Source organism: Zingiber officinale, chromosome 2A, assembly GCF_018446385.1.
Source record: "Zingiber officinale cultivar Zhangliang chromosome 2A, Zo_v1.1, whole genome shotgun sequence".
NCBI classification, from domain to species: Eukaryota; Viridiplantae; Streptophyta; class Magnoliopsida; order Zingiberales; family Zingiberaceae; genus Zingiber; species Zingiber officinale.
In genome coordinates, this window is record NC_055988.1 from 66,294,911 (window position 1) to 66,320,035 (window position 25,125).

General features: G+C 41.4%; 1 long non-coding RNA gene across 1 annotated transcript; it reads left to right on the top strand.

Annotated features, from left to right (window-relative positions):
• The first annotated feature begins 19,957 nt into the window (after positions 1-19,957).
• Positions 19,958-22,246, top strand: LOC122039681. Its single transcript, XR_006128326.1, has 2 exons — positions 19,958-20,485; positions 21,950-22,246. It is a non-coding gene; the product is annotated as an uncharacterized LOC122039681 (long non-coding RNA).
• The last annotated feature ends 2,879 nt before the right edge of the window (positions 22,247-25,125 follow it).

Here is a 25,125-nt window from a genome sequence, read left to right on the forward strand (position 1 = left end):
CTACTTTGGATTACTCTTAATCCAATTTGGTTCATCATATGAACTTAATCATTTAGGTTCATCAAATGAACCTAATCTCCATATAATTTCCCTTAGTGTGTGACCCTATAGGTTCTTGTAACGTTGGCAATGCCCCTAAACCCATTTAGGAGCATAAGTAATGAGCGGTATCTAGCAACACATCATTACTACCCAAGTTACAAGAATGTTGAGATCCAACATCACCTTGTGACTACTAGTTGTGACTCCTCACAATATATGACAAGTGTCCTTCTATCCTAGACATCTAGATTGATCAATGTGAGGCATAGACCGTGTCATCCTCTGATCAATCTAAATCTTGAACTCCAAGTAGACTCACTAAATCAAATGAGCTCAATATCTTATATTGACTCATTTGGGCATGATCATGCACTTCGTGGTCTCACTCTATCAAGAATACCGATGTCACTCCCGTCATATGGGAGAGATAGATACCATCTACATCACTCACATCCCTTTGCATAATTCATTACATACCCAGTAATCGCCATTATAGTCCACCCAATTACGGGTGACATTTGACGAAACCAAAGTACATAACTCCTTATGTAGGGAACCATGGTGACTTCAGGTCTAAGGACTAGTAGTCATACTAATAGCCACATGAGAAAGTATATGACACTCATATAACGATCCATGATACTTTCTCATGGCGGGTCATTCAGTATACATTCTCCAATGCATACCCATGTGTCAACTTGATATCTCTATATCCATGACTTCTGAGATCAAGTCATCGAGTTGACCTACATGCTAGTCTTATTACATTAACATTATCCCTGAATGTTAATCCTCGACTAGGAATGTTTAAGAGTAGTGTTTCCTATATCATCTCACTATCGGTTCAACTAACCGATTGATATAGGTGAGAACCGTCTACTCAAGGACGTTATTATACTTAGCTTATTTGGCACCAATACAAGTAAGTATAATAACCAAAAACCAAATGCCTTTATTTATATATAGAATATGATACAACAAGTCCAAAATACAATCATCAAATGATTGGCTCTAGGGCTCTAGCTAACAATCTCCCACTAGCACTAGTGACAATCAGTGTAGGCTCTAAGCCCCAATGATCTAGTGTGACCATCATGCTTCCTTTGTGCCAAAGCCTTGGTCAAGGGATCTGCGATGTTAGCCTCTGTAGGTACTCTGCAAATCTTCACATCTCCTCTCTCGATGATCTCTCGAATGAGATGGAAGCACCGTAGTATGTGTTTGGTCCGCTGGTGTGAGCGAGCTTCGCCTGTGATATAGCTCCATTGTTGTCACAATAGAGCTCAATAGGGTCAGAATGCTAGGAACCACCCCAAGTTCATGATGAACTTGAATCCAATTGCCTCCCTTTGCGCCTCCGATGCGAATATACTCGCCTCTGTCGTGAGAATCACCATCGTGTCCTCGTCGAACTCTTCCAACCACAAGACCACCATTAATGCAAAACACGAACCCCGACTGCGATCTATAGTCATCCTGGTCGGTCTGGAAGCTAGCATCATTGTAACCCTTTACAACTAGCTCATCATTGCCTCCATATATCAAGAAATATTATTTAGTCCTTCTTAAGTACTTAAGAATATTCTTGACCGCTATCCAGTAACTTTCACCTGGATCTGACTGGTATCTGCTCGTCATGCTCAAAGCATACGAGACATCAGGTCGAGTACATAGCATGGCATACATGATCGATCCTATGACTGAGGCATAAGGGATCTGATCCATGCAGTCTCTCTCCTCTCTAGAAGAGGGACCTTGAGTCTTCAAAAGACTCACACCATGTGACATCAGCAGAAATTCCTTCTTGGAGTTCTGCATGGCAAACCGAAGGAGTACCTTGTCAATGTATGTACTCTGACTTAGGCCAAGCAATCTCTTATATCTATCTCTATAGATCTGTATCCCTAGAATGTGGGATGCCTCACCTAAGTCCTTCATTGAGAAGCAACTCCCTAGCCATGTCTTGACAGACTGAAGCATAGGGATGTCCTTCCCAATGAGCAGTATGTCATCCACATACAATATGAGGAAGACAACTATGTCCCCTACAACCTTCTTGTAGACACAAGGCTCATCTTCGTTCTTGATGAAACCAAACTGTTTGATTACATCATCGAATCGAAGATTCCAGCTCCGAGAAGCTTGCTTTAGTCCATAAATGGACCTATGCAGCTTGCATACTCTGCTAGTATGCTGTGGATCTACAAAACCCTCAGGTTGTGTCATGTACACATCCTCGAGTAGGTTTCCATTCAGAAACGCAATTTTGACATCCATCTGCCATATCTCATAGTCATGGTAGGCTGCAATAGCAAGCATAATCCGAATGGACTTAAACATCGCTACTGGAGAAAAGGTTTCATCATAGTCAATACCATGAATCGCTTGAAACCTTTAGCTACCAAGCGACCCTTATAGATAAGTCCATCCATGTTAGTCTTTCTCTTAAAGACCCACTTACACCCAATGGGTTTTACCCCTTCAGGTGGATCAACCAAAGTCCATACTTGGTTGGTGTACATGGATTCCATCTCGGATCTCATGGCCTCTAGCCATTTCTCAGAATCTGGTCTCATCACAGCTTCCTGATAGGTGGTAGGCTCATCATCTATGAGCACAACGTCATCATGGTCAGACAAGAGAAATGAATATCTCTCAGGCTGACGACGTACCCTATCAGACCTGCGAAGAGGTATGTCTACATGAACTGGTTGTTGTTCCTCAACTCCTTATGGAACAACATCATCCACAACACTTTGTGGTTCCAGTTCAATTTCCATCGAGGCATCAGTGCTATTGTTCGCATCTTGAACTTCTTCAAGATCGAACGCGCTCCCATTAGTCTTTCTAGAAACAAAGTCCCTTTCTAGAAAGACCCCAGTCTTTGCCACAACTACCTTGTGTTGACTGGGAATGTTGAAGTAATATCCCTTAGTTTCCTTGGGATATCCAATAAAATAGCACTTGTCGGATTTGGGTCCTAACTTGTCTGAGACTTGACGTCGAACGTAAGCCTCACAACCCCAAATCCTCATGAAAGACACCTGGGCATCTCTCCCAGTCCATATCCTATATGGTGTCTTTATCACGGCCTTAGATGGAACTCAGTTGAGTATAAAAGCTACCGTGTCTAGAGCATAACCCCAAAGGTATGTCGGAAGATCTGTGTGACTCATCATCGATCGCACCATATCTAATAGGGTACGATTACTCCTTTCGGATACACCATTCCACTGTGGTGTTCCAGGAGGAGTGAGTTGGGATAGGATCCCACACTCTGCTAGATAGTCACGGAACTCATGGCTAAGGTATTCTCCACCTCGATCGGATCGAAGTATCTTAATACTCTTGCCAAGCTGGTTCTGTACTTCATTCTTGAATTCTTTGAACTTTTCAAAGGATTTAGACTTATGTGTCATCAAGTACACATAACCATATCTACTGAAGTCATCAGTAAATGTGATGAAGTACCTATAAACGCCTCTAGCAGCGACATTGAAAGGGCCACATACATCACTATGTATGAGTCCTAACAAATCAGTCGCTCTCTCGCTGTGCCCACTAAAGGGAGTCTTGGTCATCTTGCCTCGTAGGAATGACTCGCATATCTCATATGATTCAAAATCAAATGAGTCCAACAAACCATCCTTATGGAGCTGGAATAAGCGCTTGTCATTTATATGACCTAAGCGACAGTGCCAGAGGTAGGTTTGGTTCATGTCATTTGACTTGAACCTCTTGGTATTTATGTTATAGATAGGGCTTTCGAGGTCTAGAATATAGAGTCCGTTTATCAGAGGTACACTACAATAGAACATATCATTTAAATAGACGGAACAACATTTGTTCTTTATTGTAAACGAAAATCCTTTCTTGTCCAAACAAGAAACAGATATAATGTTCTTAGTTAAAGCAGGCACATAACAACAATCATCTAATTCTAGTACAAGCCCAGAGGGCAAAGATAGATGGTAAGTTCCTAGAGCAATAGCAGCAACCCGTGTTCCATTGCCTACTCGTAGGTCCACCTCGCCCTTTGTCAATGCCCTGCTATTTCTCAGCGCCTGCACATCAGTACAAATGTGAGAAGCACATCCAGTATCTAATACCCATGATGTAGAAATAGATAGATTGACTTCTATAACATATATACCTGAAGTGGAAGTCTCACTTCGCTTCTTCTTAAGATCCTCCAAGTATACCTTGCAGTTCCTCTTCCAGTGCCCAGTCTGACCGCAGTGGAAGCAGGTAGCATCCTTGGCGACCCCTCCTTTAGGCTTCAGTGCCTTGCCTTTGCCCTTGGCTTGGGACTTTCCCTTGCCTTTGGGCTTGCCCTTGCCCTTATGTTTCTGAACCATCAGAACAGTGTTGGGCTTAGCCTTCTTAAGGTTCAGCTCAGCAGTTCTTAACATGCTAAGCAGCTCGGGCAGTGGCTTGTCAATCTCGTTCATATTATAGTTTAGAACAAATTGACTGTAGCTATCCGGCAAGGATTGCAAGATCAGATCAATGGCCAGCTCTTGGCCAAGTGGGAACCCCAACCTTTGTAGGTTCTCTATGTACCCAATCATTTTGAGTACATATGGGCCTACAGGAGCCCCGTCTGACATCTTGCACTGAAACAGTGCCCTTGAGATCTCAAATCTCTCATGCCTCGCTTGACCTTGATATAGTTGACGAAGATGTTCAACCATATCGTAAGCGCCCATTAACTCGTGTTGCTTCTGAAGCTCAGAGTTCATGGTCGCGAGCATTAGACAAGACACATCTAATGCGTCATCTTGATGCTTCTTGAAAGCATCTCGGTCAGCTCGCGGGGCAGTGGCAGGAGGAGCCTCCGGAATGGGCTGCTCCAGAACGTACAGTTTACGTTCTTGGGTGAGAACTATTCTCAGGTTCCTGTACCAATCCAGGAAGTTTGCTCCGTTGAGCTTATCCTTATCGAGGACAGATCGCATGGAGAAGGTGTTCGTGTTCGACGTCATGGTAATCTAAAACAGAAATAAAAGCAGAAATAAATATCATATTCTTAATCATTTAATTAGGCCCTTAACTAAATGATGCTCCCACTGAATTCTATAATTCATGTGGGATAAGATCCACATCATACTGACCCTTGAGTTAGCTTTGGCTAATACGCTCAAGACTTAGTATGATCGGTAGGTAACGATTACCAATTACATCTCTATGCAACTCTTGTTTATAGGATAAAATCCACATTTATATTAAAACTCGAGTTAGCTTTGGCTAATATGCCCAAGAGTTAATATAAACGTGATTTTATCCTACCTTTCCAACCGTTGGAATAATGCCTACAGTTGTACTCGATCCAAATGAGTCAACTAGTTACTCAATCTAATTGAGTTGAACTCACCCATGCGTTGATAGGCGGGACCAAGATTGTCCCTCCGTACCCTACCAAGATAATATGTGTTGCTCTGCTTTGGCAGATTCAACAACACATGTGATCGAGGTAGTAGTTGGTATCACGGCACGGTAGGCATTAGAGTTGACGTGATTTAGATCTAATCTAAATGATGATGCGTATCAAATACTTGATTTAGATCTAATTATTTTGTGATTGTGTCATGGCCCTACTACGATCTTCTCAAGCCAATGAGAAGATCGGATGGTCAACCTAAGGTCAGCAGCTTCTCAAGCTTCTTCCTTTGACCACCTTGTCTTGCTCGCGCCCTCCTCGTAACTCCGTCTCGTGTGGACCTTTCACCGCTTCAATTTTGTACATTACAATTTTGAAACTCGAGTTACATTCGAGTCTAAATCTAATTTATAACCAGAATATATGAGAAAGGCACGACGCGCCAGTCGCGAATAAAATAAAAAATAAAAATACAAGTACAACACGCACATCACATAACGGCACGCAGGCCGTATTATGAATTACAACACAATTGTCCAATCGAATTGGTCTTTGGGCCATGACTATCACAAAATTAATATATAATTTAAAATTATATATTTTTCATAATTTTCTGTAATTTTTTTATAATTTTACAGATTTTATGAGTAAATTTTTCCCGGCGGTCCCGATTAGCGATTTCGGGCGCAATCAAGGAGCAAATCCCCTTGCGGGGTTAGGGGCAGTACCCCTACCCGCGATCTAACCATCGTGAGTTGCTCCTAAGCGATCTAAGAGCGCCTTAGCCCACTGTCCCAAAAGATTTTGGGTCGAAACATTACCGTTTTTGGAAAAACTTCTCGATGGTCGAAGCCTACAAGTGTTGAAACACTTGTGCTTCGCTTCTACGAGAAAAATACCCATAAAATCACAAAAATTAGGAAATTCACAGAATGTTACAGTATGCATATTTTTCATAAAAATACTAATTGAAACTCATACTCGCTTCGCACGTGGCTCTGATACCACTGTTGGGTTTTTCGGGCCGCGAAAATCGCTTTTTCGCGTCGCAGAAACCCCGAAACCCCCTAGCCACTGGATCTCATGCGAAGAAAACTTATGAAAAATACGAGTACGAGTTTAAACGTTGATCTACAATAGATCTACAAAGGGAAAACCTTATACCTTTGAAGCGTGCCCTCGCAAATCCCGCTCGTCCAACGGTACGCCGGATCTCGAAGTTGTCAACGTAGACACCTCTCTATATGTATCCACACAAGCAAGAGATGGAGAATAATCTCTAAGGATGTGCTAGCAACCTTAGAGATCAGTAGGGAGGAGAGGGAGAGCAAGAAGAAAACTCAAGAGGAAGAAGAAGATGGAGTTACAACCACTTGAATGAAAAAATCAATTTTCATTCCACCTAAAAGTGGCCGGCCACTTCAAGGCATGTAACTCCCATGGAATATCAAGAGTCAAGTCTCTTGATCTCCTCCATGAGGTGGCATTTGGTCAAGTCAAACTTGACCAAATGAAGAAGCCTTGATGATGTGACATTGGTCAAGTCAAAGTCAAGTCAAAACTTGACTCTTCATCTTCCTACTTAAGTCAAGTCAAATTTGACCATTTCTCTCCCTTGGTTGATCTAATCTAACCATTGGTTCAAGTCAATTTTAATTTAATGAATCTCCATTCATTAAATTAAATTAATTAAATAAGTCTAAGTCCAAATTAGACTCACTTAATACATGAACCAAATTGATTCCAACTCAATTAGCCTACTTTGGATTACTCTTAATCCAATTTGGTTCATCATATGAGCCTAATCATTTAGGTTCATCAAATGAACCTAATCTCCATATAATTACCCTTAGTGTGTGATCCTATAGGTTCTTGTAACGTTGGCAATGCCCCTAAACCCATTTAGGAGCATAAGTAATGAGCAGTATCTAGCAACACATCATTACTACCCAAGTTACAAGAATATTGAGATCCAACATCACCTTGTGACTACTAGTTGTGACTCCTCACAATATATGACAAGTGTCCTTCTATCCTAGACATCTAGATTGATCAATGTGAGGCATAGACCGTGTCATCCTCTGATCAATCTAAATCTTGAACTCCAAGTAGACTCACTAAATCAAATGAGCTCAATATCTTATATTGACTCATTTGGGCATAGCCATGCACTTCGTGGTCTCACTCTATCAAGAATACCGATGTCACTCCCGTCATATGGGAAGGATAGATCCCATCTACATCACTCACATCCCTCTGCATAATTCATTACATATCCAGTAATCGCCTTTATAGTCCACCCAGTTATGGGTGACGTTTGACGAAACCAAAGTACATAACTCCTTATATAGGGAACCATGGTGACTTCAGGTCTAAGGACTAGTAGTCATACTAATAGCCACATGAGAAAGTATATGACACTCATATAACGATCCATGATACTTTCTCATGGCGGGTCATTCAGTATACATTCTCCAATGCATACTCATGTGTCAACTTGATATCTCTATATCCATGACTTGTGAGATCAAGTCATCGAGTTGACCTACATGCTAGTCTTATTGCATTAACATTGTCCCTGAATGTTAATACTCCACTAGGAATGTTTAAGAGTAGTGTTCCCTATATCATCTGACTATCGGTTCAATTAACCGATTGATATAGGTGAGAACCGTCTACTCAAGGACGTTATTATACTTAGTTTATTTGGCACCAATACAAGTAAGTATAATAACCAAAAACCAAATGCCTTTATTTATATATAGAATATGATACAACAAGTCCAAAATACAATCATCAAATAATTGGCTCTAGGGCTCTAGCTAACACTAATAGTCATACTAATAGCCACATGAGAAAGTATATGACACTCATATAACGATACATGATATTTTCTCATGGTGGGTTATTCAGTATACATGCTCCAATGCATACCCATGTGTCAACTTGATATATAAATCCATGACTTGTGAGATCAAGTCATCGAGTTGACCTAAATGCTAGTCTCATCGCATTAACATTGTCCCTAAATGTTAATACTTGACTTGGAATGATTAAAAATAGTGTTCTCTATATCATCTCACTATCAATTCAAACAATCGATTGATATAGATAAGAACCTTCTACTCAAGGACGCTATTATACTCAGTTATTTGGCACCAATACATGTAAGTATAATAACCATAAAGAAATGCCTTATAAATATATATAGGAATATGATACATCGAGTCCATACAACAATCATCATATGATTGGCTCTAAGGCTCTCACTATCATAATGACCCTTGAAAACCAAAACTTGAAATTTTAAGGGTCCAAAATTCAAAATTGAAACTAAACCTATTGGGTTTCTGATTTCTCTGAAATCCAATTTCAGCAAAATTCAGAAACTCCCCAAAAATTCTACAAAAATCTAAAAATTATGAAAACTTATGTAGTCATTATTTAGGGTATACTTTATCAAGGAAAAATAATTTCCTATGAAAATACTTCTATTTTTTAAAGATTGACACAACTTTGAAAACCCTTGAAAATTTCAATATTTTCTCCTAGTTTGTGTCTAACTTTTCAATGATGATTACTATCAAAAGATAGTTTTTACCAAGGTTTTCAAAAAGCATTTTAAAATGAATTTCAAAACCAATATCCAACCATGTTATTTGGGCTCAATACATATGACTTGTACATTAGCTTTCCCAATGATTGAAAAATATATAACTATGTGTTTTGATGAACCTAAAACTCAACAAGATGCACTAAATCAACATCTTGAGTTTTGTTCATCATCCTAACATCTCACTTGTATCTAATGTGTACTAAAACACATACAAGTCACCTTATGGTTCTTTGTGAGATGTATATTTGATTTTGGCCTAAACTAAGAGATCATGCATAACTATCTAGGCATTAGAAAACTTGTGATCATCCACCTAGGATGTCACTTGGTGTCATCCCACTTGTTGGGACATTTACCATTTATAATATATGTCATTTGTCCTTAATAGCAAGGAAATTAAAATAATACATGATGTTATATGGTATACATCAAAATAAGCAATTTTCCAAACAAAAGGCACGCTATAGCTACATGATGTATGTATGGCATGACATGGTATTTTTGTGTTTTTCATAATAGAAATGAATGCAACATATGATGTCATGACATATAATAGGCAATCAATCATGACATTTTAGCATAGATAAAATATACCTAGATAATCTATCTAAGTATCCTTAATCCTTAGCTAAACCTTAAAATTAACCTAGATTGCCTATTTCTTGAAGGAATGCCAAAACCCAACTTAGTATTTCTTTTACCCCCTTTTTATTTGTGCCAATTGAAATTAAGAATTCAATCCTCAAATATTTGTTTGGCACATATTACTCTCTTTAAGGATCAAACATTTAGATTGAGACTTAATTTTGGTCTTAATCCCTTAAGAACATACTAATATCTCAACTAGACATTTCTTACCCTTTTTCCAAGTGTACCAACTTACATTAAATGTGATTCCTCAAGGTTTGGCACAACTTACTCTTCCAAAGAGTAATTAGTTTGATTAAGGTTTAAATTATCCATTAACCCCTCAATAGAATACTAAATTTCCAACTTGGTATTTCTTTTTGCATTTGTGTCAATTTAAATTTAAGTCTAATTCCTCAAGACTTGGCACATTTTACTCCTCCAAAGAGTAAATAAAGTCAAATTAAGGCTTAGATTCGCCTTTAACATTTTAAGAAAATGCCAAAACCCCAACTTGGCATTTCTTATCCATTTCTAAATGTGTCAATTTAAATTAAGTTCAAATCCTCAAAGTTTGACACATTTTACTCTTCCAAAGAGTAAACATCTTACATTAGGACCTAGATTTTCCTTTAATTATCCTAAGAAAATACCAGAACCCCAATTTGGTATTTCTTATGTTTTTCCAATTGTGCTAAGTTAAATTAAATCCAATTTTCTTAGGTTTTGGCACATGTTACTCTTTCCAAGAGTAAATGATAATTCACATCATTTTCAAAAGTTAATAATAACCTTGAAAATGCTCTTTGAGTGTCAACTTCATTAAAGTTGGGTTAACTACCCTTCCAATTTGAGTTGACACTCTTTAAACCCATCTAGGGTATAGAGAATATACTCCTAGGAACCCCAATACCTATTAGTGCTCCTTGGATGCTCTAAGTACTCACTAGGGATGACTTCCCTAGATACCATCCTAAGGACCTTTCTTGGCTTCTTAGAAGCCTTGGTCACTTCCACTAGGTCACTTCTAGGGCTAACTTCCCTTGTAACCTTCTTTGTGACTTTGTTTGGCCTTTTTGAAGCCTTAGTCACCTTTACTAGGTCAACTTTAGGGATGACCTCCCTTGTGACTTTCTTTGTGACTTTGTTATACTTTTTGAAAGTCTTAGTCACATTGGTCTTGTCAAAAGTACTCTTAGGGATTCCTTCCCTAATATCTTTGACTTGACCTCTACACCTAGAGTTGGTCCCATAGCTATATGGAACCCTATGAAAGGAAGTCACATCCTTCTTGGCTTTAGGTTTGTATCCCAAACCTCTATATCCATTGGATGGCTCTTGTATAGCTTTTCCTAGGTTATGCTCATTTTGACCCCCTAAGCATATTTTCCATTCTTGTTAGGGTCCTTTCTAAGTTATCAAGTCTTGACCTCATGACTAGGTTCTCCTTCATTAAATCCATAGATTTGGATTTTTCTTGACTCCTATGAGCATTTCTATTCTTAGGCATATATCTAGAGTCCTTGGTGTTATTGCCTAAGTTGTTATTTATCTTCCTAACCTTAGGTGTGGTAAATCTAGCATGAGGAGGAATATATTTGTCCTTACTTCTATAATTCCTCCTAAGCTCATGGCAATTAGAATTTAAATGATGTACCTTATTTCTAACATGCTCTTTACCATTTCTAAAAGGAATTACGTCATTAAATGTAACCTTGGGTTTGCTCTTAAAAGCTCCCCCTAGACTTGTGCTTCCTCCTCTAACTTTGATTGGCTTCTTCCCTTTAGGGCATTGACTCCGGTAATGCCCATTTTGATTGCATGAGAAGCACACAATGTGCTCCTTGCTCTTGTGTTCCGTGGGACCAATCTCCTTGGGCTTCTCCTTGCCCTTGGGTATTACTTGGCCCTTCTTCTTGGCCAACTTTGGACACTTGCTCTTATAGTGTCCATGTTCCCTACACTCAAAGAAAATGATATGATTTTTGTTATTTACAATTGAAATTTTTATACCTTTGCTTGTAGGGATGATGCTTGATTCTCCATTTGATGTAGCTTGAATTGTGGAGGTAGCATCATCATCTTCTTCTTCTCCTCTTGAGGGTGTGAGTGCTTCCACCTCTTCAATTCATGAGGATGTGGATGCTTCCACTGTTGGTGCAATTTCCAGTAGGTCAAGGTTGACCTAGTTGACTAAGCGTAAACCTTGGTCATGGTTTCGATGTTTGACAATACAGAAAGATATGTAGACATGGACAATGCAGGTGCAGTTGTCCATGCGGAGAGATACTGATCAGGGTCTGATCAGGTTGGATGAAGAAGAGTCAAGTAGGTCAAGGTTGACCGGATACTTGACTGGGAAGTCCTAACTGGGATGTTAGGAAGTTCGGAAAGTCCTGATGAGTGAAGCCAGGCAGTTCGGAAAGTCTTGGTGAGTGAAGCCAGGCAGTCGGGAAATCCTGGTGAGTGAAGCCAGGTGAAAATCCTAGTGAGTGAAGCTAGGCAATTGGGAAAGACCTGGTGAGTGAAGCCAGACAGGGGAAAGACCTAGTGAGTGAAGCTAGGCAGTTTGGAAGTCCTGGTGAGTGAAGCCAGGCAAGGGGAATCCAGATGGGTCAAGGTTGACCAGACATCTGGTGAAAAGTCCAAGTATGGAGACTTGGCACGGGAAAAGTCCAAGTATGGAAGCTTGGCATGCGAAGTCGGAGAGGGCTCGGTAGCTCGTTCTCCGGACTAGGTCAGAGAGGGCTCGGTAGCTCGTTCTCTGGACCGGACGAAGTCGGAGAGGGCTCGGCAGTTCGTTCTCTGGACTAGGTCAGAGAGGGCTCGGTAGCTCGTTCTCTGGACCAGACGAAGTCGGAGAGGGAAAAGCCCAAGTATGGAGACTTGGCATGGGAAAAGTCCAAGTATGGAAGCTTGGCATGCGAAGTCGGAGAGGGCTCAGTAGCTCGTTCTCCGGACTAGGTCAGAGAGGGCTCGGTAGCTTGTTCTCTAGACCGGACGAAGTCGGAGAGGGCTCGGCAGTTTGTTCTCCGGACTAGGTCAGAGAGGGCTCGGTAGCTCGTTCTCTGGACCGGACGAAGTCGGAGAGGGCTCGGTAGCTCGTTCTCAGGACCAAGTAGGGTTTAGGGCTGGGAGCTCTAAACCTGGATCGGTCTGGTGACCGATCCAGTGATACGCTGGGTTATCTGATCGGTCTGGTGACCGATCAGTAACCAAACAGAAGCATTCTGTTGCTTATCTGATCGGTCAGCAGACCGATCAGTGATCGATTAATTAGACTATCAGAAGGAGGGAAAGGTCCTGATCGGTCTTGTGACCGATCAGGAGCCTTGTGGACCGATCAGGATGAAGCCTGATCGGTCCACATCCTAGCCATTGCGTAGCAACGGCTAGTTTCTTCTGTGTCTTCTTCGCAGGTTATAAAAGGAGTTCGAGGGCCTCTACAGTTTCTTCTTCTTCTTCTTCCTGCTGAGTTCTACTGAGCTCTTACTGCCGAAGCTTCGGGTGAGCTTCCTGCTGGTTTTCTAGCTGAGCTTGGATCCGAGAAGTTGCTGCTTCATCAGGATTCCAGTCGACAACGAGAAGGCAAGCAAAGGGTTTTACATTTCGATTGTTCTTGTTTGCTTTCTCTACTGTTGTACTCCTTATTGCTGTTGCAAAGAGATTGTGGCGAGGTTTCTCCACCTATAAGGAGTGATTATTAGCCGGGTTTCCGGGGTCTCATCCACCGACGGATTGGTAGGCTTTGTCCACCTTACGGACACGCCGAGGAGTAGGAGTTTCATCTCCGAACCTCGTTACATCGACGCGTTGAGGTTTGATCTTCTTGTTTTCGTTTCTTGTTCTTATTTCCGCTGCGCTAACCCTAGTTTGTAGAAAGAAACGAGCGAATTTGGGGTCGGCTATTCACACCCCCCCTCTCTAGCCACGACCATCGGTCCTAACATCCACCTCTTCCTCTCTTAAAGATGTGGATGATCTCTCCTCATCTTCCTTCTCCTCCTTTTCTTTTTCTCCTCGAATGTTGCACTCATGTCAACATCCGATTGGTCCTTCTCTTCTTGGACCAATGAGCCCTTCTCCTTAGGCTCCTCCACTCCTTGGAGTTGTGTAGGGGTCTCATGATAAGCAATGATCTTTTTTCAAAGATCACTTGCACTTGTGTATTCACCTACACTCATAATGATATTAGAAGATAATAAATTTAGAAAAATTTTAGTTACCTCCTTATCGGCCTCCGCTTGTTCCCGTTGTTCCTCGGTCCAATGTCAAGATCAGAGGTGTTTCCCCTTCTTGTCCATTGGAGCTTCAAATGGGTCCTCCAAGACCATCCATTGGTTCCAATCCATTTGGAACCAAGTCTCCAATCAGTTCCTCCAAAAATTGAAGTCCTCTTTGTCGTATGGAGGTGGAATCCGGATGTCCCATCCGAGAGGTCCTTCACTCTCCATCTTCTTCTTCCTCTAGCTTCTTGCTCTCTTGGCAGTTAGTCCGTAGAAGAGCGACCTCGCTCTGATACTAATTGTTGGGACCTTTGTGCCCGCTAGAGGGGGGGGTGAACAGCGGTTCGTTGCGCGCTTGCATCGTTTGCCTCATCTTGATGATTTGCAGCAGAATACAACTTGAAGACAAACTACGCAATGCTAACAAATAGGATTTACTTGGTATCCACCTCAAGAAGAGGTGACTAATCCAAGGATCCACACACCGACTCACTCCTTCACTATGAAATACTCCTTCTCGGTCGCAGCCGGAGGCGAAGAAGCCTCGTACAAACCCAAACACACAAATACAACTCACACAAAAAGAGAAATACAAAAATACAAGTGAAAACACAATCTTCTTACTTACTTGTTGTGTGTTGTTGTTGCCTCTTGAATCTTGGAGATGAACTCCAAGAACCCTCAAGAACTGGCAAGAAACTCAGAGGAAATCGCTGGTGAAGATCGCAAAAAACCGCATAAAGAAATCACAAAGATCTGCGGAGAAAACGCTCCGCCAAGGCTTTAAACAATGCTCCCAATCGATCCAATCCATCCCCAATCGATTGCCACGTCAGCACCGCTCCATCACAGCCGTCCATCACCTGCATCCTGCCCAACGATCGAATCCCAATCAATCGACTGATCGATTGGGAACATCTGAATCGATCAGTGGATCAATTCAGAAGCTTTCTGTGTTCTCGCAATCGCGCGAGAACTCCCCTGCTCAATCGATCGACCGATCGATTGGCAGCTCCCAATCGATCGCCCGATCGATTAGGAAAGCTTCTGTGCTCGCGATTTCACATCTCAATTGATCGACTGATTGATTGGGCCTTCCTACAATCGCAGCACACTCCAATCGATCCACTGATCGATTGGACTCTAGTTTAATCGATCGCCCGATCGATTGACCAGCCTAGACTTGACTCAAACTCAAGTCCAAACTCCCAAACCCAACTCCCGGTCAATCGTGATTTGTTGGGTCTCCATGCCTAGCAATTGGCCACACCTGACCAACCTCGAACTAGCCTTCTAGCCTCCTCCATCAGCCTTGTGTCCCTCAGATATCTCCCATCCTTCACGCCTTGCCTTCAAGAGCTTCCTTCGGCCTCATCCTAGTTATCGAGTTCTCCTTGCTAAGTCACACTAGGACTTATCTTGCCAAGACCACATGCTTGGACTTATAACCTTTGCCAAGATCACACTTGGACTTTCCAATTGCCTAGCTCCTCACTAGGACTTTTTTCTTTGCCAAGATCACACTTGGACTTTCAACCTTTGCCAAGATCACACTTGGACTTTCTAATTGTCTGGCTCCTCACCAGGACTTTCTCCTTTGCCAAGATCATACTTGGACTTTCCAACTACCTGGCTCCTCACCAGGACTTTCTCCTTTGCCAAGATCACACTTGGACTTTCCAACTGCCTATCTCCTCACCAGGACTTTTCCGTTACCTGGCTCCTCGCCAGGACTTTCCAAATGTCTAACCTCCGATTAGGACTTTCCCAGTCAAGTCTCCTGTCAACCTTGACCTACTTGACTTGTATTCTCATCAACCTGGTCAACCCTTTGGCCATCTCCATAATCGGACGATTGCTCCAGCAATCTCCTTATATTGTCAAACATCAAAACTCAAATCCCGACTTAAGCTTATCTCAACTCAAGCTTAATCAAACTGGTCAATCTTGACCAAGGAAAATTGCCCCAACAGAAAGGACCTCAGAGGACTCAGAATGCTGCACGTCAACCGCAACCGCCAGGTCCCCAGGGAAAGGTATATCATATTCAGAGTCAGGAGTATCCGATGCTGCCAGTGACCACACAGTATTCTACTGCAACATCTTCCCATCAGGCGTACCCTATACAGCAAAACTCCCCCCCCCCCCAATCTCAGCCTTACTTAGCATCCCAGCCACAGCCTCAATACCAGCATCAGTTAATTGTCGCACCGCCAGTTCCACCTCAGACTGTTCCAGCGATGCCACCACCAAGCTCAGAAGTGGGACATGTTTATGCTGTCACGCGGGAAGAGGCGCAGCGGGCCAAGGGATCGATTTTCTGAGGTAAGGTCTCAGTTTATACCTTTATTGCACACTTACTGATAGATACGGGTAGTTCTCATTTATTTATATCATATCTCGAGTATTTTTGAGTAAAATCGATAGACTACCTGTGCGCCGGACACATGGGCTAGCAGTATCCTTACCATCTAGAGAGATACTAAGTATCAACCAAGAGGTCAGAGGATTCCCTTTGGACTTCGATGGGTGAACAGTTATAGTGGATTTGCAATTGATGGAGATGATGGAATTTGACATTATCTTAGGCATGGACTGGCTTACCGTGAACCATGCCACTGTTGGCTGCAGCGCAAGAGTGGTCACCTTTCGACCACCGGGACAACCATTGTGGGTATTCATTGGAACCAAAGAAGATGGAATTTCCTTTATCTTGGCACTGCAAGCACAAAAGTTACTATCTCAAGGCTATCAAGGGTATCTATTATCAATTATTAAGGCTAATTAGGATGGTATACCTCAGCTCTCAGACATCCCCGTTGTTCGAGAATTCCCCGATGTGTTTCCAGAAGAACTTCCTGGCTTACCTCCAAAAAGGTAAGTCGAGTTTATGATTGAGATGATCCCAGGGACAACACTAGTATCAAAGACTCCATATCATATGGCACCAAAGGAATTAGAGGAGTTGAAGGTTCAGTTACAAAAGTTGCTGGATAGAGGATTCATCTGTCCCAGTGTTTCTCCATGGGGAGCCCCGGTACTCTTCGTGAAGAAGAAAGACGAATCCCTAAGATTATGCATTGATCGGCAACTGAATGCAGTAACGATTAAGAACAAATACCCACTACCACGTATAAAGGATTTATTCGACCAACTCAAGAATACCTGTGTATACCCCAAGATTGATCTACGCTCAGGCTATCATCAGCTCAGAGTTAGGGACATAGACATTCAGAAGACAGCGTTCTGTACTCGTTATGGACACTCTGAGTTCTTAGTAATGTCATTTGGGATTACCAATGCACCAGCTATGTTCATGGACCTCATGAATAGAATATTCCTTGAGTACTTGGATCAATTTGTCATTGTATTCATTGATGATATTTTGATATATTCCCGATCTGAGAAGGAACACAAGCAACATCTTTGCCTAGTCCTGGACATGCTACAACGAGAATGTCTCTATGTGAAGTTCAATAAATGCGCATTCTGGCTACCGTCTATGGGATTTCTAAGGCACATTATTTCCAGCAGCGGTATATCAGTGGGCCCACAGAAGATAGAAGTTGTCACCAATTAGGAACAACCGAAGTCAGTGCAAGAAATTCATAGTTTCTTGGGACTAGCTGGATATTACTGGAGATTCGTTGAAGGTTCTCTAGCATAGCCTTGCTGTTGACATGACTAACCAAAAAAGGGGAGAAATTTAGCTGGACAGAGGCATGTGAGATGAGTTTTCAGGAACTCAAACGAAGGCTCATCACTACACCGATACTGGCACTTCCCTCTGGAATGGACGATTTCGTACTGTTCACAGACACATCGTTCCAAGGGTAAGGTGCAGTACTCATGCATCATGAGCATGTCATATCATATGCCTCTCGATAGCTGAAAGATCATGAGAGGAATTATCCGGTTCATGAACTAGAGTTGGCGGCTATCATTTTCGCATTAAAAATTTAGAGACATCATTTGTATGGGATCACCTTTGAGATTTTCACGGATCACAAGAGCCTGAAGTATTTATTTATGCAGAAGGAGTTGAATCTTAGACAGAGAAGATGGATGGAATTCCTGAAGGATTATAACTGTATGATCAATTATCACCTAGGGAAAGCCAATGTGGTGGCCGACGCACTGAGTAGGAAATCCCGATGAGTGTTGGCTTGTCACCGAGTGATGGTTATAGATTTGATACAGAGTTTTCCTGAGTTGGAGTTGGTGGAGCAGGGATAGACAGAGCGAGGTATTCTAATGACCATGGTTGCACAATCACCTATTATCAAGTGAATTAAAGAGGCTCAAGCTTCCAATCAACATCTACAGTTTTTGTGTAGCAGAGTTATCTCAGGACAACAGACAGAGTTCTCTTGTGATGAGAGAGGTGTTCTCTACTTCCGTGGAAGATTATGCGTTCCCAAGTCGCACCCGGTCTAGGAGAATTTGCTGTAGGAAGCGCACTGATCTAGATTTACGATTCATCCAGGAGGTACCCGAATGTACAAGGACTTGAAATGCTTCTATTGGTGGAATGGTATGAAGAGAGATATCGTGGATTTTGTGGCTCGATGTCTGATATGTCAGCAAGTGAAGGCAGAGCATCAGAGGTCGACTGGTTTACTTTAGAAGATAAAAATACCAGAATGGAAATAGGAGCATATCACTATGGATTTTGTGGTAAGGCTACCCCGGACCCGGAAGGAACATGACGCGATTTGGGTGATCGTAGATCGGTTAACCAAATCTGTACACTTTTTACCTATCTAGAAGAGGAAATCGTTGGATCAATTAGCGGAGCTATACTGTCAAGAATCATCAGATTGCACGGTATACCTCTTAGTATTATATCAGATAGAGATCTACGATTTACTTCTCGATTCTGGTGGAGTCTCTAGCAGACTATGGGTACGGAACTCCGATTCAGTACAGCTTTCCACCCTTAGACTGATGGACAATCGGAGCGTACCATACAAACATTAGAAGACCTATTGAGATCTTGTGTTATGGATTTCGGGGGTAGTTGGGAGGATCATTTACACTTAGTAGAATTTGCCTACAACAATAGTTTTCACTTAGCGATTCAGATGGCACCATTTGAGGTGTTGTATGACAGAGCATGTAAGTTCCCCATGTTATGGGAAGAAGTAGGCGAACCGCAACTCTTGGGACCACGGAGCATTCAGCATGAGGTAAAGTTGCTTCATACCATCAGATGCAGAATGTCGGAAGCCCAGGATCGACAAAAAAGCTATGTCGATCAGAGATGGAGACCTCTAGAGTTTGATGTGGGAGATTATGTGTTCTTGCGAGTGTCTCCCACCAAGGGAGTCAAGAGATTTGGGCTGAAAGATAAGTTAGCTCCTCGTTACATCGGAGCCTTCTAAATACTAGAATGGATAGGGGAGGTAGCCTATCGATTGGCACTACCACCGTCACTTGCGGGGGTACATGATGTATTCCATTATCTATGCTGAGGAAGTACGTGGCACACCCCATGCATATTCTGTCAGATGTACCGATCACACTTCAGCCAGATGTAACATATAAGGAGATTCCAGTACAAATACTCGACCGCAAGGAGCGCCAGTTGCGAAATAAAATAGTCTGACCCGTCAAGGTTGGATGCGAGCATCATTCAGATGACGAAGCTATCTGGGAGCTCGAGGATACGATCCGAGCGCGATACCCCCATCTATTTACTTGAGATATGTGGGTTAGATTTTCGTTCAACGGTTATACTGTTTAGTTATTGTTAGTATTTGCTTATGGTAAATAATAAAATTTCGGTACCAAATTTTTATTAATGGTGGAGAATGTAAAATATGGTACCCAAATAAGCACTAAATAATAGGATTATTGAGAAATAATCTTACTAGAATTTTTAGATATTTTTAGAAATTTTTTGAGATTTAATTGGAGCTCGTATGGCGTAATCAGAGGGGATGTATTTATGGGCTCGAGAAAAGCCTATTTAGGATATCCAAAGGTGGAAGTTGATTGAGAAATGGATCTAGAGTTTAATTGAAAAATCCCTAAAGTTATAAATAATGTGTCCCGTGCCCTAGCTCCCACACCGTCGATCCTTCCTCTCTTCTCGTGAGTCCCCGCACCCCAACGGTCGCTCCTCCTCACGCGGACACCTCGCAACGCCACCTCTCCTCCTTCGCCAAGCCCTTCCTCCCCAACCCAATCGCCGATCTTCTTCCCTCTTGAGCCACAGTCGCCGGTTCTCCCTCGCGCGAGCACCAAAGACCCACGCCACCGCACCCGATCGCACGGCATTGCTCAAGCCGCCACTTGTAGGAGCCTCCTAACCCCTCTACCCCGCACCTATAGGCCCGCTAGGTATTCCTCTCTTCCGCCCCTTTCTCCGCACCGATCGATCTTCAGCGAAAGGGAAGAAAATCCAAGCCCTAGCTTCGCCGGATTTGGAGCTTGCTGGATTCGGTGGAGGCTGGCATTTCAGACTGTGATCTCTTGCTCCAGAATTTTGCTCTTGCCCCGGAACCTTAATTTCGAGCTACAATCGTGGATCACATCCCTGTCAAACTCAACAGCAACATGTTGTGTTTCCGATTGGAGAGAAAATTTGGGGTAAGGCATTTACAGTTTTGGGATGTTAGATCAGTAGATCGAGGTTTTGAGTTTCAGTTAGTTGCATGTTCTTGAATGTAGCTTCACCGTAGCTCCGGCTATAGATTTTTGACATCAAGCATCATTAGCAAGCATTTTCTGACGGTAGAATTTCTTGTCCGGGAATCAACAGGGAAGGTATCATGAGTTGTGGGGAATTTGATACTTATTGTAGCTTAATATGTATCTGTTTACAAATAATTAGGGTTTCTAAAGTTAGATAAGAGTTCAAGCTTATTATTGGGTACATAGGGTATAGCTTGATTATATGTTTAGTTAGAGGACTTTGATTTATGACGAGTCACTTGACGGGTGGATAATTCTGGACGCTCGACCTATATTAAAGGATTAAAGGCGGGTACTTCTTACTTTGACTCTCTTTAGTTCTTTGAAACTTGGTGTATGAGCTATTTTTGGATAAAGACTGTTTTACCTTGGCTCCACTCATAATATTTCCTGTGCTTGATACTTCCACTCAAACCTTTGAGATATTCATTTCTATATCCACATAGTCTCTTGATGCCATCTATGATATTTAGCAGATATTAGATGTCAACCTTGTATACTTTCATTGTTATTTATTTATGTACTGTATTGAGCATGTTGGCTTCATGTAGCATACCTTATTCCTGTTTATACGTATATGATGACTGTGGTATTTTATGCATCATATCATTACATGCATGTTAACAATAAATTCTCCCTTATGGTCGAGAAAGTCGTTAACCAGGGTCGCACACTCGGCCACTCGAGAGAGTGGTAGCTAGAGCGATGCCGCTTGTCTTGTCATTGCCCCACTCGCTCACTCATGTGTAGAGAAAGCTGGAGTTGCGAGCAGCAAGGACCCCCGTCGCAGATGTAGCTAGTTAGCTACTATGTAACTGTCCACTCGGCCACTCGAGAAAGTGGTAGTTGGAGTGTTGTACAGTCTATCAGTGACCCAGCCTCTCCACCATACAAGGGTTATGATACAAAGGGGTGGAGGGAGTGACCATCAATGCATACGCTTTTTATTATTGTTATACCTGCCTATGCTGTTGTTTCTTTGCTGTTACTTTCTTATGTTTACAGTGGTTTGTTTTACCATGTGATACATTTATACTTGTTAAGTAATGTCTTTACCTATATATGTATTGATCGTATGTTGTTCGGCTCCAGTTTACTTATTGATAGAATGTCTTTATCTTCGTAGCGATGAACAGTTCAGTAATCGATCGGTATTACTCCTGATCTTCATTACCTAGCCTAGGATATGGTTTCAGGTTGATGCATATATTACGGTTTTATTCTAGTATTTGTTATTTCCCTTATGAGATTGTATATTGTTGGCACTCTCTATTTGTATATTATGTTCATGCACAATCTTTCCTTTACCCACTGAGTCCCATCACTCACCATCCCACAACATGATTTTTCTTTCGCCAGGTAGTAGGTAGATGAATCAAGGATGTTTGGGAGAGTCCTGGCTGCCAATCCCACTACACATTCGAGGACAGTTTAGTGCTTTCGCGAGTTTGCGTTGTAACTAGTTGATGTGAATTTCGGAGTCTAGTCTGGTGATTGCAGGTATTTTGGGTAATTGTTTTGTTGGTTTTACATTCGTATATTTCTTTTTGTGATTTTCGCAGTGTTCACTTTTAACTGTGTGGGCTGCTTATAAACTGTGTGGTTGTGTTTACTTTCAGCCATATGGGCTGCTTATAAACTGTGTGGTTGTGCTTATATCCAGCCGTGTGGGTTGTTGAATATATTTATATGTTGATGTATATAGTTGTGTATGTATATATGATTCATATTGTCACCGGTACAGGGGAGATGTTGTCGAAATTTTATCGGTAGGGACCCTCTGGGGCGTGACAGTGCCACCTCCACAAATCAAGAAAAATCTAATTGAGGATAATATGTCACCCCTATAAGAAAAGGTATAGATATTTTAATTTGTAAAAATAAAAGTCATCATTTTCTTTGAGTGTAGGGAAAGAACAAGAGTAAGTATCCAATGTTGACCAAGAAGAAGAGTCAATTGGCACCAAAGGGCAAAGAGAAGTCTAAGAAGGTCGGTCTCTCAATACGTAAAGGCAATGAGCACATTGTGTACTTCTCTTGCAATCAAAGTGGACATTATCAGAGTCAATGTCCAAAAGGGAATAAATCGGACAAGCTTAAAGGAGAAAGCTCAATTCGAGGGGGAGCTTTTAAGAGCAAACCCAAGGTATCATTTGTTGAAACTATTCCTTTAAATCATGATAAAATGTATGCTAGTTCAAATTTATATCACTTTAATGTAATTTATCATGAAAATAGGAAGCATAATATGATTAAGGAAAAATATGTAACATATCATACTAAAACTATCTTACCTAAGACTAGGAAGATAGATAATGATTTAGGCAAAAATTTTAAAGATCTCAAATATTTGCCTAAAAATAAAAATGTCCAAGGATTTAAGGAAGAATATAAATTTGTCTTGAGGTCAATACTTGATAAATTAGAGAGGACTTTTAAAAAATTGGCAAATGAAGAAAAAGGATCTAAGAACAAAAAACATATGGATAGATAGACAAGATGTTAGTTAGAGCCCTAGAGTCAATCATATGATGATTGTTGTATAGACTCATTGTATCGTATTCCTATGTATATAAAGGCATTTGTTTTGGTTATTATACTTACTTGTATTAGTGCCAAATAACTAAATATAATAGCGTCCTTGAGTAGAAAGTTCTTATCTATATCAATTGATTGGTTTAATCGATAGTGAGATGATATAGAGAACACTACTCTTAATCATTCCTAGTCAAGTATTAACATTCAGGGATAATGTTAGTGCGATGAGACTAGCATGTAGGTCAACTCGATGACTTGATCTCACAAGTCATGGATATAGAGATATCAAGTTGACACATGGGTATACATTGGAGAATGTATACTGAATGACCCACCATGAGAAAGTATCATGGATCGTTATATGAGTGTCATATACTTTCTCATGTGGCTATTAGTATGACTATTAGTCCTTGGACCTGAAATCACCATAGTTCCCTACATAAGGAATTGCATACTTTGGCTTCGTCAAACATCACCCATAACTGGGTGGACTATAAAGGCGATTACTGGGTATGTAACAAATTATGCGAAGGGATATGAGTGATGTAGATGGGATCTAACTCTCCTATATGACGGGAGTGATATCATGATTCTTGATAGAGTGAGACCACTAAGTGCATGGCCATGCCCAAATGAGTCAATATGAGATATTGAGCTCATTTGATTAGAGTAAGTCTACTTGGAGTTCAAGACATAGATTGATTAAAGGATGACACGGTCTATGCCTCAATTTAATTAATCTAGATGTCAAGGATAGAAGGACATTGTCACATATTGTGAGAGTCACAATTAGTAGTCACAATGGTAATGTTGGATCTCAACATTCTTGTAACTTGGGTAGTAATGATGTGTTGCTAGATACCGCTCATTACTTATGCTTCTAAATGGGTTTAGGAGCATTGCCAACGTTACAAGAACCTATAGGGTCACACACAAAGGGTAATTAGATGAAGAATAGGTTTATATGATGAACCAAGAGGATTAGGTTCATGTGATGAACCAAATTAGATTAAGAGTAATCCAAATTAAACTAATTGAGTTGTACTCAATTTGATTCATGTGTCCAATGAGTCTAATTTAGATTATGACTCATTAAATTAATTTAATTTAATGAATAGAGATTCATTAAATCAAATTGACTTGAATCTATAGTTAGATTTGATCAACCATGGGAGATAAGTGGGTCAAGTTTGACTTGACTTGAGAGGGAAGGTGAAGGGTCAAGTTTAACTTGACCAAATGCCACTTCATTGGTCAAGTTTGACTTGACCAAAACCATTTGGCATGGGCCGGCCAATCATGGTGTTCCACATCATCAAGGTGTGCCACCTAATGAGGGAGATCAAGAGTCTTGACTCTTGATATTCCATCGAGGTTTATAACCTTCCAATAAGTGGTCAGCCACTTTAATTGAGGAATCAAGAGCATTGTGTGCTCATTCACTCATTCTTCTTCCTCCTCTCATCTTCTTCTCTCCCTCTCCTCCACCTTGGCCGAAACCTCCTTGAGTGCTAGCACACTTAAGAGGTTTTTCTCCACCTAATTGTTCGTGTGGATACACATAGAGGGGTGTTCACTTGACACTCTTGAGATCCAGCATCTTCTTAGACGAGCGGGATAAGCAAAGGGCTTCGCATCAAAGGTATAAATCTCTACCATGTAGATCTAGAGTAGATCTAGGTTAGAAAACATGTACACGAAATTTTTTATCTTCGCACGAATCCGGTGGCATGGGACTTCGGGGTTTCCGCAACGCAAAAAGCGATTTTTGCGGCTCGAAAGTCCCAACACAAGAGTCATTCAATGGCCATAAAGGTTTGGGGTACAAACCAAAAGGCAAGAAGAATGTGGGCTCATACCATAAGATTCCATATAGCTATGGAACTAACCCTAGGTCTAGGGGTCAAACTAAGGTTACAAGGGAGACCATCCCTAAAATTAACCTTGCAAAGATCAATGTGACTAAGGCTTCAAAGAAGCCAAAGAAAGTCACTAAG